We start from the raw sequence: 15,606 nt of genomic DNA, 5'->3' as shown, positions 1-15,606 counted from the left end.
CTCAGCCTTCTTCACAGTCCAACTCTCACATCCATACATGACCACAGGAAAAACCATAGTCTTGACTAGACGGACCTTAGTCGGCAAAGTAATGTCTTTGCTTTTGAATTTGCTATCCAGGTTGGTCATAACTTTCCTTCCAAGGAGTAAGTGTCTTTTAATTTCATGGCTGCAGTCACCATGTGCAGTGATTTTGGAGCCCCCCAAAATAAAGTCTGACACTGTTTCCACTGTTTCCCCATCTATTTGCGATGAAGTGATGGGACCAGATGCCATGATCTTCGTTTTCTGAATGTTGAGCTTTAAGCCAACTTTTTCACTCTCCACTTTCATTTGCTGAGGATACGTTACTTCATTTGATCCTTACAATCAGCTGTGTTATCACCTTTGTTTTACAGAGGAGAGAAAAGAAGGTGGAGGGGTGTCTCAGAGAGACTATCGCAACTCTCTAAGTCACACAGCCTGTGAGTAGCCCAGTGGGGCTGTCATTCCCGGTCTTATAACTTCAGGGCCTATGTTATGTTGCCTGGCAGGCAGCTTTTCCACATTCTCCACGTTTTCCTGCAGCTCAATGCCTATCAATAGATTCACTTAGCAGACAGATACCAAATATCTCCCATGTCTCCAGCCACAAGACTGGCTTTTGAGGAGATTTCAAAATAGTTAAATCCATGTTCTCTTGTTCTCAAAGAATTCAAGATTAGTTGGGAATGCAAGACTGAAATAGATAAAAAGCTAAATGATATAATAAGAGAGGAAATGTAAGAAGGTATTAGTGTTGAATAAATGGAATAAACAAAACAATCAGAGTCCAGAGTTCAAGGGAGAGGGAAAGAAATGTGGGTTCAATCTGTCTGGCAAGGATTCACATGGGAGAGAACATTAAGGACACACAGGATGAGAGATTTCCTATGGGATCATAGTCTTTTGTTGCTGGAGGTGTGTGATTCTTGTAGGGTTGTCATGGTGATTGTAGCTTCAAGATATCCACGTGGTGATTATTCAAACCTGGTGGATTTGGATAAGGTCAATTCCTTGTATGTGAGGAAAAAGCACTTATCTGAGAGTTTCAACACATCCAAAACTTGGAAGGGCTGGAAACAGGTTCCTAGAAACTTGAAGCAACTACCATATCATGACAGTCAACAAATTCAGAAAATAGATAATAAGTCTAAACTTATGTCTAGACCAATCTCCCCAGATAGGAAAGAAGGTGGATAGAATGACCAGGAAGAAATCCAAGCCATGCATAATGCATACAAAACGTCAGCAGTTCATGTTCCAGCCCTTGGGGGACCAGGGGAAACTTAGCTAAGAATCAAACACCTGCACTTGGGAAAACTCAACAAGTTTAATTTCCAGGTTATTTTATTTTTTTCTATTCTCAATATCCAGGCAAGATGCTCTTTAATCTCATACAATCTAACCTCCCAGAATTACTGCTCACCTTCTAATCCCTTTCACTCTATCATGCACCAGCTACATTGCAATGCTTGCATTATCTCAGCATACCTTGCTCTGTCACACACCTATGTTGCTCTTGGCCTCAGGGGCTTTGCACAGCCTATTCCTTCTACTGGATCTCTCATCACTTCTAATCACCGTACCCAATCTTGCCTCCCTTCTTCCAATAGCTAATTCCTATATTTTCTTCATCCTTAGTTTAAATGTTACTTCCAGGTTGAACAGAAAGAAAACAGAAAAGCCTGTGGGGGGGAAAACACCATAAACAAGGAAAAAGGCTGGGATAGTGGGCCTACAAGGTGGATGGGATCAGTGGTTCCAGGTACAGTGGGAGGTTCTGATTGAAAGCCACATTTAGCAGTTTGAAAAAAGGAAGGATGTGGGATAAAGAACGAATTAACTCAAAATTAACACAAAAAGCCCAAGCCCCAATGTTCATGGGATCCCCACAAAGGCAGGAAGACATAACAAAAGAAAAATGCTTCACGACTGACAGAAGAGAGAGAAATTCCTGATATCTGGAGGTAGGAAAAATGTCAACAAACTCCACATGTCAAGAGAAAGAGCAGATGCTCCAAGAGATCTTGGTGGGAGAGGGGTGGTTAGCTAGATGAGCAAAGCAAAGTCTTAGAAACAGATGAATGCAGATGCTGATGAAGGAACAGAAATCTAGAGATTGGCTGCAGAGGAAGCTGATGAATCTCCAGGTCACATCATGCACGTATTTCCAACAGTGGAATTAATATAGTGAAAAGCTGTTGTTGTTGTTCAGTTGCTAAGTCATGTCTGACTCTTTGTGACCCCATGGACTGCAAAATGCCAGGCTCCCATGTCCTTCACCATCTCCCAGAGTTTGCTCAAACTCATGTGGAAAGATACAGGCAGCTTTAAAGTAACGAGTAGAACAGCAGACAATGACCAGGATACATGGCAAGAGGAGGCATCAGAAGAGAAAGGAAGAAGTGTAAGCAACAGAATATATTTATGTGATTGAAAGTGAAAGTGAAAGCCGTTCAGTTGTGTTTGACTCTGCAATCCCATGGACTATACAGTCCATGGAATTCTCCAGGCCAGAATACTGGAATGGGTAGCCATTCCCTTCTCCAAGGGATCTTCCCAACCCAGGGATCAAACCCAGGTCTTCTGCATTGCAGGCAGATTCTTTACCAACAGAGCTAACAGGGAAGCCCATTTATATGATTGTATTAATAATGATGGCAATAATATTTACTTTATGAAAGTTTTACTCAACTACTAAGCATATACCAATAATATGTATTATTTCAATTGCAAGGAAACAAAATGACCTTGCAGGATGCCCAGAGAGACATAAGACAGGGACAGAACTGACAGCAACTAAAGCCTGTTCTCTGCAACAAGAGAAGCCACTGCCATAAGAAGCCCTCGGACCTTGATGAAGAGTAGCTCCTGGCTTACTGTAGCCAGAGAAAGCCCTCGCAGAGCAATAAAAACACGGCCCAAAATAAATACATACATACAAAACAAAAGCAAAAAACCTCTCTGTTCTCCCGTTCCTAAGTTAGAAGATTTATCACATTAAGAGCGTAAATCATGCTTGAGCACTATAGGCACTCAGAGTACCTTGCCATAGGAAATAAGCAGATGGCTTTGTCCAGCCACACTCTTAAGAGATGGAGTAGGATGGTCAGGATTGCAGGCCTGTAAGGGTGTGGAAATACAGTCTCACAGTGCCACTGAGTTTCTGAGACCTGAGATGTGGCTGATGACAGTGGGAGAGCACTGCTATAAGTGGGATCATGCTGGTGGTACTGCCCTGGTTAGAAGAGGACCTAGTCTAGCACATTCTCAGCTACAGCCAGCCCAGGCCCTCCTCCACATGGTAACAGCAGGAGTCCGCTTCACAAAGTCCTTAAGTCACAGTTCTGGATCTTTGTTCTGAATCCACCTGTCCCAGGCAAGCTGTAACTCTGCCACCAGTGCTTACTCCATGACTTAGCTGCAAAGAGAAAACACCACTCATGATTCCTAGTGGGGCATAGCAACATGCTCTGAGCTGCTGAAGAGAAAAAGAATATACATACCCCTGTTATATTTATGTATCATGAAGAGCCATATAGCTTCTATTGCAAGGTGAGCACTTGACACAGAGATGTTAAGATATGCTTATACGATAGTCCTTGATGACACACGGAAAGGTCAAACCAATCTCTGAATTCTGAAATTCTAGAATCTACATAAAAAGATTTGAAAATGTATTCAGTTTTTAACTGCACTGAATGGCATATGACAGGCAAATTTCAGAGTATACCAGTCTTCTTTCAATTTTGCACCGGAGTATAACATTTTAAAAATAATTTATTGAAGTGAAATTTATATAAAATTAACCATTTAAAGTGAACGATTCAGTGGCATTTAGTACATTCACAATGTTGTGCAACCACTACCTCAGTCTAGTCCAAAAATATTTCCATCACTGCAAAGTAAAACCCCTTACCTCCATTTCCTTTGTCCCTATCTTCTGGCAACAACCAATATACCTCCTAACTCTATGGTTTTATCTATTCTGAATATTTCATATAAACTAAATCATATGTCACCTTTTGTGTCTGGATTCTTTGACTTAGTATGTTTTGAAGGTTCATCAATGTTGTAGCCTGTATCATAACTTCATTCCTTTTAACAGCTGAATATTATTCCATTGTGTGTATATACTACAATTTCTTTATCCATTGATGAATATTTTGGCTGTTTCCACCTTTTGGCTATGAACATGTGTGTACCTGTACTTGAATACTTGTTTTCAATTCTTTTGGGTATACAATTAAGGAATAGAATTGTGGTGGTCACATGGTAATCCTGTTTAACAACTGACAAATTTTTCCACAGTGGTTGCATCATGTTACAATCCCACCAGCAAGATATGAAGGTTATAATTTCTCCACATCCTCCCTAACACTTATTTTGGTTTTTAATTTTTTTGTTTCTTTTTATGTTATAGCGAGTGGATGTGAAGTAGTACCAAAAGTGGTTTTGATGTGTATTTCCCTTTTGTGTGTCTTTTGCCTACTTTTTAACATGTTAAATGACAACTAGGGATACAAATCTGTATGGGGGGTCCAAAGCTTCACAAACTGCACTCACGCACAGGCAATGATAATCGCATTTTTTTCAAACACTGATTGTAAAAGTGGGTTTCCATTTTAGGAATCTTATCTTCAAATCAGAGAAATATGATGTTTAAGAACATGCAAGCCCCCTGAGAGCAGCAATTTTTGTCTACATCATTTCCCGGTCTGAACAAGGCACATTCTAGGCACTCAATCAGTGTTGGCTAACTAAAGAAATCAGGTTGACTACAAAGGAAACAATGGAAACAGTGACAGACTTTATTTTCTTGGGTTCCAAAATCACTGCAGATGGTGACGGCAGCCATGAAATTAAAAGATGCTTGCTCCTTGGAAGAAAAGCTATGACCAACCTCGACAGCATATTAAAAAGCAGAGACATTGCTGACAAAGATCTAGTCAAAGCCATGGTCTTTTCTAGTAGTCATGTATAGATGTGAGAGTTGGACCATAAAGAAAGCTGAGTGCTGAAGAACTGATGCTTTTCAACTGTGGTGTTGGAGAACTCTTGAGAGTCCCTTGGACTGCAAGGAGATCAAACAAGTCAATCCTAAAGGAAATCAGTCCTGAATATTCATTGGAAGGACTGATGCTGAATCTGAAACTCTGATACTTTGGCCATCTGATGCGAAGAATGGACTCATTGAAAGAGACCCTGATGCTGAGAAAGACTGAAGACAGGCGGAGAAGGGGATGACAAAGGATGAGATGGTTGGATGGCATCACTGACTCGAAGGACATGAATTTGCACAAGCTCTGGGAGTTGGTGATGGATAGGGAAACCTGGTGTGCTGCAATCCATGGGGTTGCAAAGAGTCAGACACAATTGAGCAACTGAACTGACCTGACCTGGATTAAGAGACTTATAAGTGAAAGTAGGTGATAAGGAAGAGGGATTGATCTAGGATAATTCAGGATCCTTCTACCTAGGTCGAGTGGGAAAATGATGACGCCATTAACCAGGATAATAAACACAGGAGCAAGAACACTTGTGATGAAGGAATTATCTCAGAATTCTTACCATTAATTGGAGTTCCATTTTTATTTTATAATAATTTTCATGTTCCTTTTAATATACCATGCTTTCTATGTGTAAAAATGTAAGAAAGAAGTGAAAAGATATTCTACAAACATGATGTAATAATGCTTCTACTCACAAACATTTCCTATCTCAATATTTTGTAGAAAAAAAAATTTTCTTCCTATTATGTCCTATCCTGACCTCATCCCTGCTGAATGTCACTCCATCTCATATGTGTCCAATTTTCCATGGTTATTATGACAATCTTTATAGCACTGTTTATCCAAATATGGCTTGGCAAATTTATTAACTCTTCTCTGATTTATGAATTAGAGAATGTCTCCCAGCAAACAGAACATATTTAGAAAAGCAGTCCACTATGACTCTGCATGACACTATTTGTTACTAGAGGACAAATTGCTAAATTTTAAGTTTACTCTGATCACTTCCCCCTTGCAGACTATGTATCTTCCATTTCAAAAATCAGAAGAAATAATTCAGACTTACTTTAATCTGGTAAAAATGTTTGTCTTTTGAAATTTTTTATTGTAAGAATACTCTAGAGACTTGCCTGGCTGTTCAGTGGTTAAGGCTCCATGCTTCCAATGCAGGGGACGTGGGTTTGATCCCTGGTCAGGGAACTAAGATTCCACATGCCATGCAGCATGGCCAATTTTTAAAAAAATTATAAAATTTAAAAAATAATATTCTAATCTTGTATAATATGTACCACAAAAGAATAGATCACACCCTCAAAGGGAAGCAAAATCCTACTTCAACACAAGACTGTCCCACGAATACTAAACTCTCTTGAGCTCTGTCCTTCTACCATATGTCTCCATATAACAAAGTAATTTAACCTCAAATTACAGTATAGTATTACAGTTAGTATCATTTTCCCCTCAAGTGATAGTCTGAGTGGACAGGGAGAATTTGTAGTACAAATTTCTTACTTGTAATACAAACTCAGGATCTGACTTCATGCACCAGGCACTTTCAGGCACACAAGTTTCAGTTCCTATGACCTGAGTAAGATCCTCAAAACTGCTGTTTCCAAGATGACCCTTTGTTCAGAAACTCATGCTGTGAGAACTAAAAGGCCTTTAATATCCAAGATGTAGGGAAAAAATGACCAACCAATTTTTGGGTAAAAAGAGGGAAATCTTTTCTATAATAGTAGCAGAGAAAACTAAAACAGGTCAAGCATAGCCAAAATACTGGGTAAGGGACCAGGATTGTACAGAGTCCTATTCAAGTCTCTAGAAGCAAAAATAGGCCTCAATGTCATGGACTTCATTTTTAGGAAATTTCCAGTTGGTGATAACTTAGAATTTTTGCTTTTTATCTTTTCTTTGCTCCCATCCTCATCTTACCTTTCTGGTATTTTAATTCAAATCAGTAGAAACAACTTCAAAACTTTTCTTGTAAAGATTTTGGTTAAAGGCACCTCACAGAGTCATTTGCTCAACAACACTTGCTGACTGTTCACTAAGTGCAGGGCCCTAGGCCAAGCCCCAAGACTCAAGGTGTACAATGTTAAATAAAGACATAGATTCTGTCCTCAAGGAGGTGGTCTTCTTTCTTTAAGTCTGGCAGCTCTGCCTATGGGGTCCAAAAGTTTTCCTGTGATGTTTTCCCACAGAACTCCGATTGGTAAGCAGTTCTCTTTACAGATGATGGGGTTGAGGGAAAGGATAGTGATATTGTAGGCAGTAGTAGATATTATATCTACTACTGTGGGCAGGAATCCCTTAGAAGAAATGGAGTAGCCATCATGGTCAACAAAGAGTCTGAAATGCAGTACTTGGATGCAATCTCAAAAACGACAGAATGATCTCTGTTCGTCTCCAAGGCAAACCATTCAATATCACAGTAATCCAAGACTATGCCTCAACCAGTAATACTGAAGAAGCTGAAGCTGAATGGTTCTGTGAAGACCTACAAGACCTTTTAGGACTAACACCCAAAAAAGATGTTCTTTTCATTATAGGAGACTGGAATGCAAAAGTAGGAAATCAAGAAACACCTGGGGTAACAGGCAAATTTGGCCTAGGAATACGGAATGAAGAAGGAAAAAGGCTAATAGAGTTTTGCCAAGAGAACACACTGGTCATAGTAAACCTCGTCCAACAACAAAAGAGAAGACTCTACACATGGACATCACCAGATGGTCAACACTGAAATCAGATTGATCATATTCTTTGTAGCCAAAGATGGAGAAGCTCTATACAGTCAGCCAAAACAAGACCAGGAGCTGACTGTGGCTCAGATCATGAACTTCTTATTGCCAAATTCAGACTCAAATTGAAGAAAGTAGGGAAAACCACTAGACCTTTCAGGTATGACCTAAATCAAATCCCTTATGATTATACAGTGGAAGTGAGAAATAGATTTAAAGGACTAGATCTGATAGATACAGTGCCTGATGAACTATGGATGGAGATTCGTGACACTGTACAGGAGACAGGGATCAAGACCATCCCCATGGAAAAGAAATGCAAAAAAACAAAATGGCTGTCTGGGGAGGCCTTACAAATAGCTGTGAAAAGAAGAGAAGCAAAAAGCAAAGGAAAAAAGGAAAGATATGAGCATCTGAATGCAGAGTTCCAAAGAATAGCAAGGAGAGATAAGAAAGACTTCCTCAGCAATCAATGCAAGGAAATAGAGGAAAACAACAGAATGGGAAAGACTAGAGATCGCTTCAGGAAAATTAGAGATACTAAGGGAACATTTCATGCAAAGATGGGCTCGATAAAGGACAGAAATGGTCTGGACCTAACAGAAGCAGAAGATATTACTAAGAGGTGGCAAGAATACACAGAAGAACTGTACAAAAAAGAGTTTCATGACAAAGATAATCATGATTGTGTGATCACTCATCTAGAGCCAGACATCCTGGAATGTGAAGTCAAGTGGGCCTTAGAAAGCATCACTACGAACAAAGCTAGTGGAGGTGATGGAATTCCAGTTGAGCTGTTTCAAATCCTGAAAGATGATGCTGTGAAAGTGCTGCACTCAATATGCCAGCAAATTTGGAAAACTCAGCACTGGCCACAGGACTGGAAAATGTCAGTTTTCATTCCAATCCCAAAGAAAGGCAATGCCAAAAATGCTCAAACTACCACACAATTGCACTCATCTCACACGCTAGTAAAGTAATGTTCAAAATTCTCCAAGCCAGGCTTCAGCAATACGTGAACCGTGAACTTCCAGATGTTCAAGCTGGTTTTAGAAAAGGCAGAGGAACCAGAGATCAAATTGCCAACATCTGCTGGATCATGGAAAAAAGAAGAGTTCCAGAAAAACATCTATTTCTGCGTTCTTGACTATGCCAAAGCCTTTGACTGTGTGGATCACAATAAACTATGGAAAATTCTGAAAGAGATGTGAATACCAGACCACCTGACTGCCTCTTGAGAAATCTATATGCAGGTTAGGAAGCAGCAGTTAGAACTGGACATGGAACAACAGACTGGTTCCAAATAGGAAAAGGAGTGTGTCAAGGCTGTATATTGTCACCCTGCTTATTTAACTCCTATGCACAGTACATCATGAGAAACGCTGGACTGGATGAAGCAAAAGCTGGAATCAAGATTGCTGGGAGAAATATCAATAACTTCAGATATGCAGATGACACCACCCTATGGCAGAAAGTGTAGAGGAACTAAAGAGCCTCTTGATGAAAGAGGAGAGTGAAAAAGTTGGCTTAAAGCTCAACGTTCAGAAAACTAAGATCATGACATCTGGTCCCATCACTTCATGGCAAATAGATGGGAAAACAGTGGAAACAGTATCAGACTTCATTTTTGGGGGCTCAAAATCACTGCAGATGGTGACTGCAGCCATGAAATTAAAAGACGCTTACTCCTTGGAAGGAAAGTTATGACCAACCTGGATAGCATTTTCAAAAGCAGAGCCGTTACTTTGCCAACAAAGTTCCGTCTAGTCAAGGCTATGGTTTTTCCTGTGGTCATGTATGGATGCGAGAGTTGGACTGTGAACAAAGCTGAGCACTGAAGAATTGATGCTTTTGAGCTGTGGTGTTGGAGAAGACTCTTGAGAGTCCCTTGGACTGCAAGGAGATCCAACCAGTCCATTCTGAAGGAGATCAGCCCTTGGATTTCTTTGCAAGGAATGATGCTAAAGCTGAAACTCCAGTTCTTTGGCCACCTCATGTGAAGAGGTGATTCATTGGAGAAGACTCTGATGCTGGGAGGGATTGGGGGCAGGAGGAGAAGGGGACGACAGAGGGTGAGATGGGTGGATGGCATCACCGACTCGATTGACGTGTCTGAGTAAACTCCGGGAGTTGGTGATGGACAGAGAGGCCTGGCGTGCTGCGTTTCATGGGGTCGGACACGCCTGAGCGACTGAACTGAACTGATTGTAGGCAGAGAAAACAGCAAATGCAAACAAGCAAAAGCAAATGTGCAGTGTGTGTGCATGCATGTTAACTTGCTTCAGTTGTGTCCAACTCTCTGTGACCGCATGAATTGTGGCCAGGCTCCTCTGTCCATGGGATTCTCCAGGCTAGAATACTGGAGTGGATTGCCATGCCCTCCTCCAGCGGATCTTCCCGACCCATAAGACCCGTAAGAGAACCCATTGTCTCTTATGTCTCCTGCATTGGTAGGTGTGTTCTTTACCACTAGGGCCACCTGGGAAGCCCAAATGAGCGGTACCTTTGGTCAGCTGCAAATGGTTTAACATCAGAGTAAATGCAGGATTTGAGTGAGTGAAAATGGGGGGCCAAATGCTTAGATATATATATATGTAAGGATAAATGTATGATAACAAACCAATAAGCTTAGGCTTCATCTTGTGGATAGTGGAGCTCAGGGCAATGACAGGGTCACATTTACATTTTAGAGACATTTGATTTTGGGGGCCAATTGGAGTGGAAGAGACTGAAAAGTGGGGCTAAGAGTAAAGAGAATTTTATCGTAGATAAGTAGAGAGATGAAAATGAGAAATTTAAGATTATTGATTATTCACAATTGTCCCTATTTTTATTACCATGAATAACCAAAAGTAAACAGTCTAAGTGCTTCCTGATTTTGTCTACATTCTTCTCTTATGAAGATATATCATGTTTAGGGTTTTTGTTTGTTTGTATTGTTTTGGCAAGAAGGGGAATAGTATTTCATTTTATAGAGTCCTAATCTTTACAAAGGCCCTTCCATGTTTAAGGACATACAATAAATAATATCCCATATAGTACATTTTAACTGGAGACCAAAGCAGAGAGGTTTTCAACAGTATCCACCAACTGAGATATATTCCTCTGTGGTATCTACCAATTGAGATATATTCCTCTGTGGTATATTCAAAATTGAGTATGCTTCTGAATCATAAAACCAGGTTCCTACTATGTCACTTAAAAGATTTGTATCATTTGGCAAAGTCCTTAATGTCTAAATTGTTATCTTAAAAGAGGTGTCTCAGTCAGAGTCAGAGTCAGGAAACAGAAGGCATACTCAAAGAGTAAAACGGAGCAAGGTTTAAAGAAGGAAATTCATCACGGGATGATGAATCACCCTGGGCCTAGCAATAGTGGAGACTCATCACCTCTTTGACCTTGAGAGAACACACACAGAGAGAGACAGAGAGAAAGAGAGGTGTAGTTATAGGATAAATGTGGGCTGTGGCCTCCGCACAGCCACTACTAACCAGTAGCCTAGCAGAGAGAGAGTTGGGGAAATAAATACCCAGAATTCATTTTCTTTCAGTCTTTAGATATCCTGCCAGTGTCCCCACTGGTCAAATCCTTCTACAAGCAAGAGGGAAAGGGGGCCTACTGATGCTGTCTATAAAGGTCAGCCTCCAAGGCCACATAAAGAATGGGGACAAGAATAGAGAGTAGATCTAGGTTGTAAATGTAAGATACCTAGTTCAAAATGTAATAATGGATACCTACTTCTCACACAGATTTGCTGTGAGGGTCAAATGAGGTAACATATACAATTCATAAACTATACCAACTTCCCTGGTGGCTCAGATGGTTAAGAATCTGCCTGCAATGCAGGAGACCCAGGTTCAATTCCTGGGTCAGGTAGATCTCCTGGAGAAGGAAATTGCAGCCCACTTCAGTATTCTTGCCTGGGATCATGGACAGAGGACAAATATAATAATTATGATATTTATTTTATAAGAAGTAAACAAGAAAGATTAATGCCAATCTATAGTATGGGTCTCCTGAGGCTGACATATCTCAAACTTTCAAATCAAGAGTAGCTCTCCACTAGAATTTTTTCATTCTAGTTAAAAGTTCAAATCTTGAAGACAGAAAAATCTAACTGAAAAAGAACAGTTCAGTACCAAATGGTTAAGACTAAGTGAAAAAATGAATTCCCTAGTGAGGTCCATGTGACAATGGTCAGATAGGACTCAGAAACCTACATGTCAGCATCTCTAAGTTATTTTTCTGCCCTTCCTGTTTCCTGATCCCAGTTCTAACATTTGCCAGAAACAAGGTGGCTCAGATGGTAAAGAATCTGCCTGCAATCCAGGAGACCGGGGTTCGATCCCTGGGTCAGGAAGATCCCCTGGAGAAGGGAATGGCAATTCACTCCAGTATTCTTGTCTGGGAAATCCCATCAGCTACAGTCCATGGGGTCATAAGGAGTTGGACATGACTGAGCAACTAACTAACCACCACTGCCAAGTGCTTAGTATATAAGCACTATCTACTCACTGGGGCTTCCCAGGTGGCTCAGCGGTAAAGAATCTGCCTGCCAGTGTGGAATACACTGTTTGATCCCTAGGTCAGGAAGATCTCCTGGAGGAGGAAATGGCTCTAGTATTCTTGCCTGGAAAATCCCAAGGAGAAGCCTGGAGGGCTACAGTCCATGGGGTCACAAGAGCCAGACAGGACTTAGTGACTGGGCATGCACACATATCTACTTATCAGTGGATGATGAACCCTGATAAAATTTATTCTGCCTACAAACCTTATAATCCAATTTATACTCTTTTCTTGTTCATTCCTATTTAGCCATACTGACCTCCTTGCTATTCCTTGGACCCCTCAAATTACACTGCTGATTTAGGGCCTTTCCTTGGGCTATTCCCTCTGCTTTTTCCTCAGAAAGACATATGACTAACTTCTTCATTTCCATCAAGTTTATTCAAATGTCACCTTCTCAGTGAGGCCAACCCTATTCAAAACTGCAGTCCCCTGCCCAAGTTCCTGATTCCCTTTATCCTACTCTATTATTCTTTTTACAACTTTTAACAAGCATATGTTAATTTCTATCTCCCCCTTGTAATTCTACTGATACAGATATTTGAGTTTTGTTCACTGATGTATTCCAAGCAACTATAACTGGGCATGGCCCATATTGAACACTCAACAAATTTTCACTGAATTAATCAATCAATCATTTAGTCATGTAAAATGGTTTCAGGAGGTTCACTGACATTAATGATTTTCTGTTAATGGAAATTTTATAAGTTGAAAAAAAGAAAGCTATGTTGGCTTGCATTTTAAATCTGATAGCCTCATCTCAACTGTAATTCACTCCAAATTTTCTGCTTACAGGCGAAAACATATAAGTGATGATTAATCCCTATTATAGCCAAATGTAAAAGCTGTAACATTTCTATTAAAGGAAACATAAGATCAAGCATCAAGGTGGTACTATAGATAATAAGTGTTTGTAATTAACATACTGTGGATAACTGTTAACTCTGTCAGCATATTTATAAAATGTAAAAATTTCCAAAGCAACTGGGAGTTCCAAGGCAGCTGCAATACCAACACTAGCCACTTTGCCAGTTGTTCAGAGCTGTACAAATTAGACAAATTGGTAGCAACACACATAATGCATTTGGGAACCATTTTTGCACAACATAAGTTATTGTCCCTTTTTTTTTTCCCATTAATGATTTTTTCTTTTTCTTTAGATAAAATATCAATCCCGACACATGAACATGTGGAGATGAGGTAAAGTTAAAACTGGAAAGGGGAATAAATGACGAAGTGGGCAGTTTAGATATCTCTAAGTAAACTAACACTGGTTTCTGATTTGAGTGAAAAAGGTTACTTGTGCAGCAAATTTGGGCCCATAAATTCATGGCCTGAATATGCAAAAAATATGAATCAAGGGATTGGTATAATTATTGTGTTGCAGAAATAACTGGAAAGTCAAACAAAGAGTTCAAATGACAGAATTAGGTATGAAGGTATCAAAGCGTTAAATGGTTTCTTTCCAGAAAGCCAAATCTTCTATCTCCACCACCCAAAGTGCTACAGAGTCAGAAAGACTAGGAAGCCACTGCACAGCCAATCAATGAAGGACATAATTTTAGTGGACCCAGTAACAAACTAGGCTTCCCAGGTGGCCCAGTGGTAAAGAATCCGACTTTAGGAGTAGGAGATGTAGGGGTGTGGGAGACAGTGTAGGAGAGGTAGGAGACATGGGTTCAACCCCTGGGTTGGCCCTGGGTTGGGAAGATCCCCTGGAGCAGGAAATGGCAACCTACTCCAGCTCCAGTATTCTTGCCTGGAAAACTCCATGGACAGAGGAGCCTGCAGGCTACAGTCATAGATTAAACTCAGTTGGACAATGACCCTAACTGATTCAGTTGTAATCAACCTCATAAGTAAAAGGGGTGTGTGTGTGTGTGTTGATACCTGATGGATATGTTTGGCTTTCTTACTGCCACAGGGAACTACATCTAGATCCAAACTGAACTATTTCAAAACAAGAAGTAAAATCTCACTTGTTTCCCATACTGTGTAGCGCTATTCTGAAAGAACCAACACAGCTTTACTAGATACTACGTGTTGCGTGCTGAACTGTGTCCCCCCATGCAAATTCATATGTAGATAACCTAAACTCCAATACCTCAGAATATGACTGTATTGGGAAACAGGGCGTGTAAAGATATAGTAATTGAGGTAAAATCAAGTCTATGAGTGGGCCCTGATCCAATATGACTGAAGAGGAGAATTAGGAAACAAACACACAAAGAGGAAAGTCCATATGAAGAGTGAGAAGATGGCCATATACTAACCAAGGAGAGAGGCGTCAGAAAAACAACTCTGGCTACACCTTGAGCTTGGACTGCAAGCCTCCAGAAGCGTGAGTAAATAAATTTCTATTGTTTGAGCAACAAAGTCTGTGGTATTTGTTATGGTGGCCCTAGCAACCTAATATATCATGTATGATTCATCTCATTATGTCATTGCATGAAAAGAAGAATGAAGTTTAAAAACTCCAGTTCATGGGACTTCCCTGGTGGCCCAGTGGTTTAGACTTCACCTTCCAATGCAGAGGATGTAGGTTCAGTCCCTGGTTGGGGAGCTAAGATCCCACATTTCTCATGGCCAAGAAAACAAAACATAAAATGGAAACAATCAACAAAGACTTTAAAAATGATCCATATTTAAAAAAAATCTTTTAAATTACTTAAAAAAAATCCAGTTCCCAATCACAAATCACAAGCATGAATGTTGATGGACACATCATTTATGCAGAATCATAAGGGAATAAATCAGTACACACTAAATAAAATTTGCAGGTAACTAAAGCTTGCCTCTTAACAAACCAAAGTTCCTAAATCTAATCATATCAGATGGAAATCTCCCTAAAAATACATTGGTATATGCTATTCCCCTTTAAAAACAGAGTATACCATGATGTAACTCTTTTGAAGAATAAAATGGAATCTTTCAATAAAATTGGCAATTGTTATTCAGCACTCAAATTCAATTATTGCTTCTACTTAAGATTAATTTCTCATGTCTTTTATAATTTGTTTTTCCCTCAGTTGAGATGGCAATCCACTCCAGTATTCTTGCCTAGAAAATTCCATGGACAAAGGAGCCTAGCGGGCTACAGTTCATGGGATTGCAAACAGTTGACATGACTTAGTGACCGAGCATGCATGCACATTGCACCTACTTGCAGCTCACCTTTACTGAAAATTTCAGTGTGTCTCCCATCTATTAGGCCTTCTAGTCTGCTGCAGGCTGAGAAATAAGGGATCTAAGCATGTTAGAACTATGTC

The sequence above is a fragment of the Capra hircus genome, chromosome 3 (genome assembly GCF_001704415.2).
Source record: "Capra hircus breed San Clemente chromosome 3, ASM170441v1, whole genome shotgun sequence".
Lineage (NCBI taxonomy): Eukaryota > Metazoa > Chordata > Mammalia > Artiodactyla > Bovidae > Capra > Capra hircus.
This window is presented reverse-complemented; position numbering follows the sequence as displayed.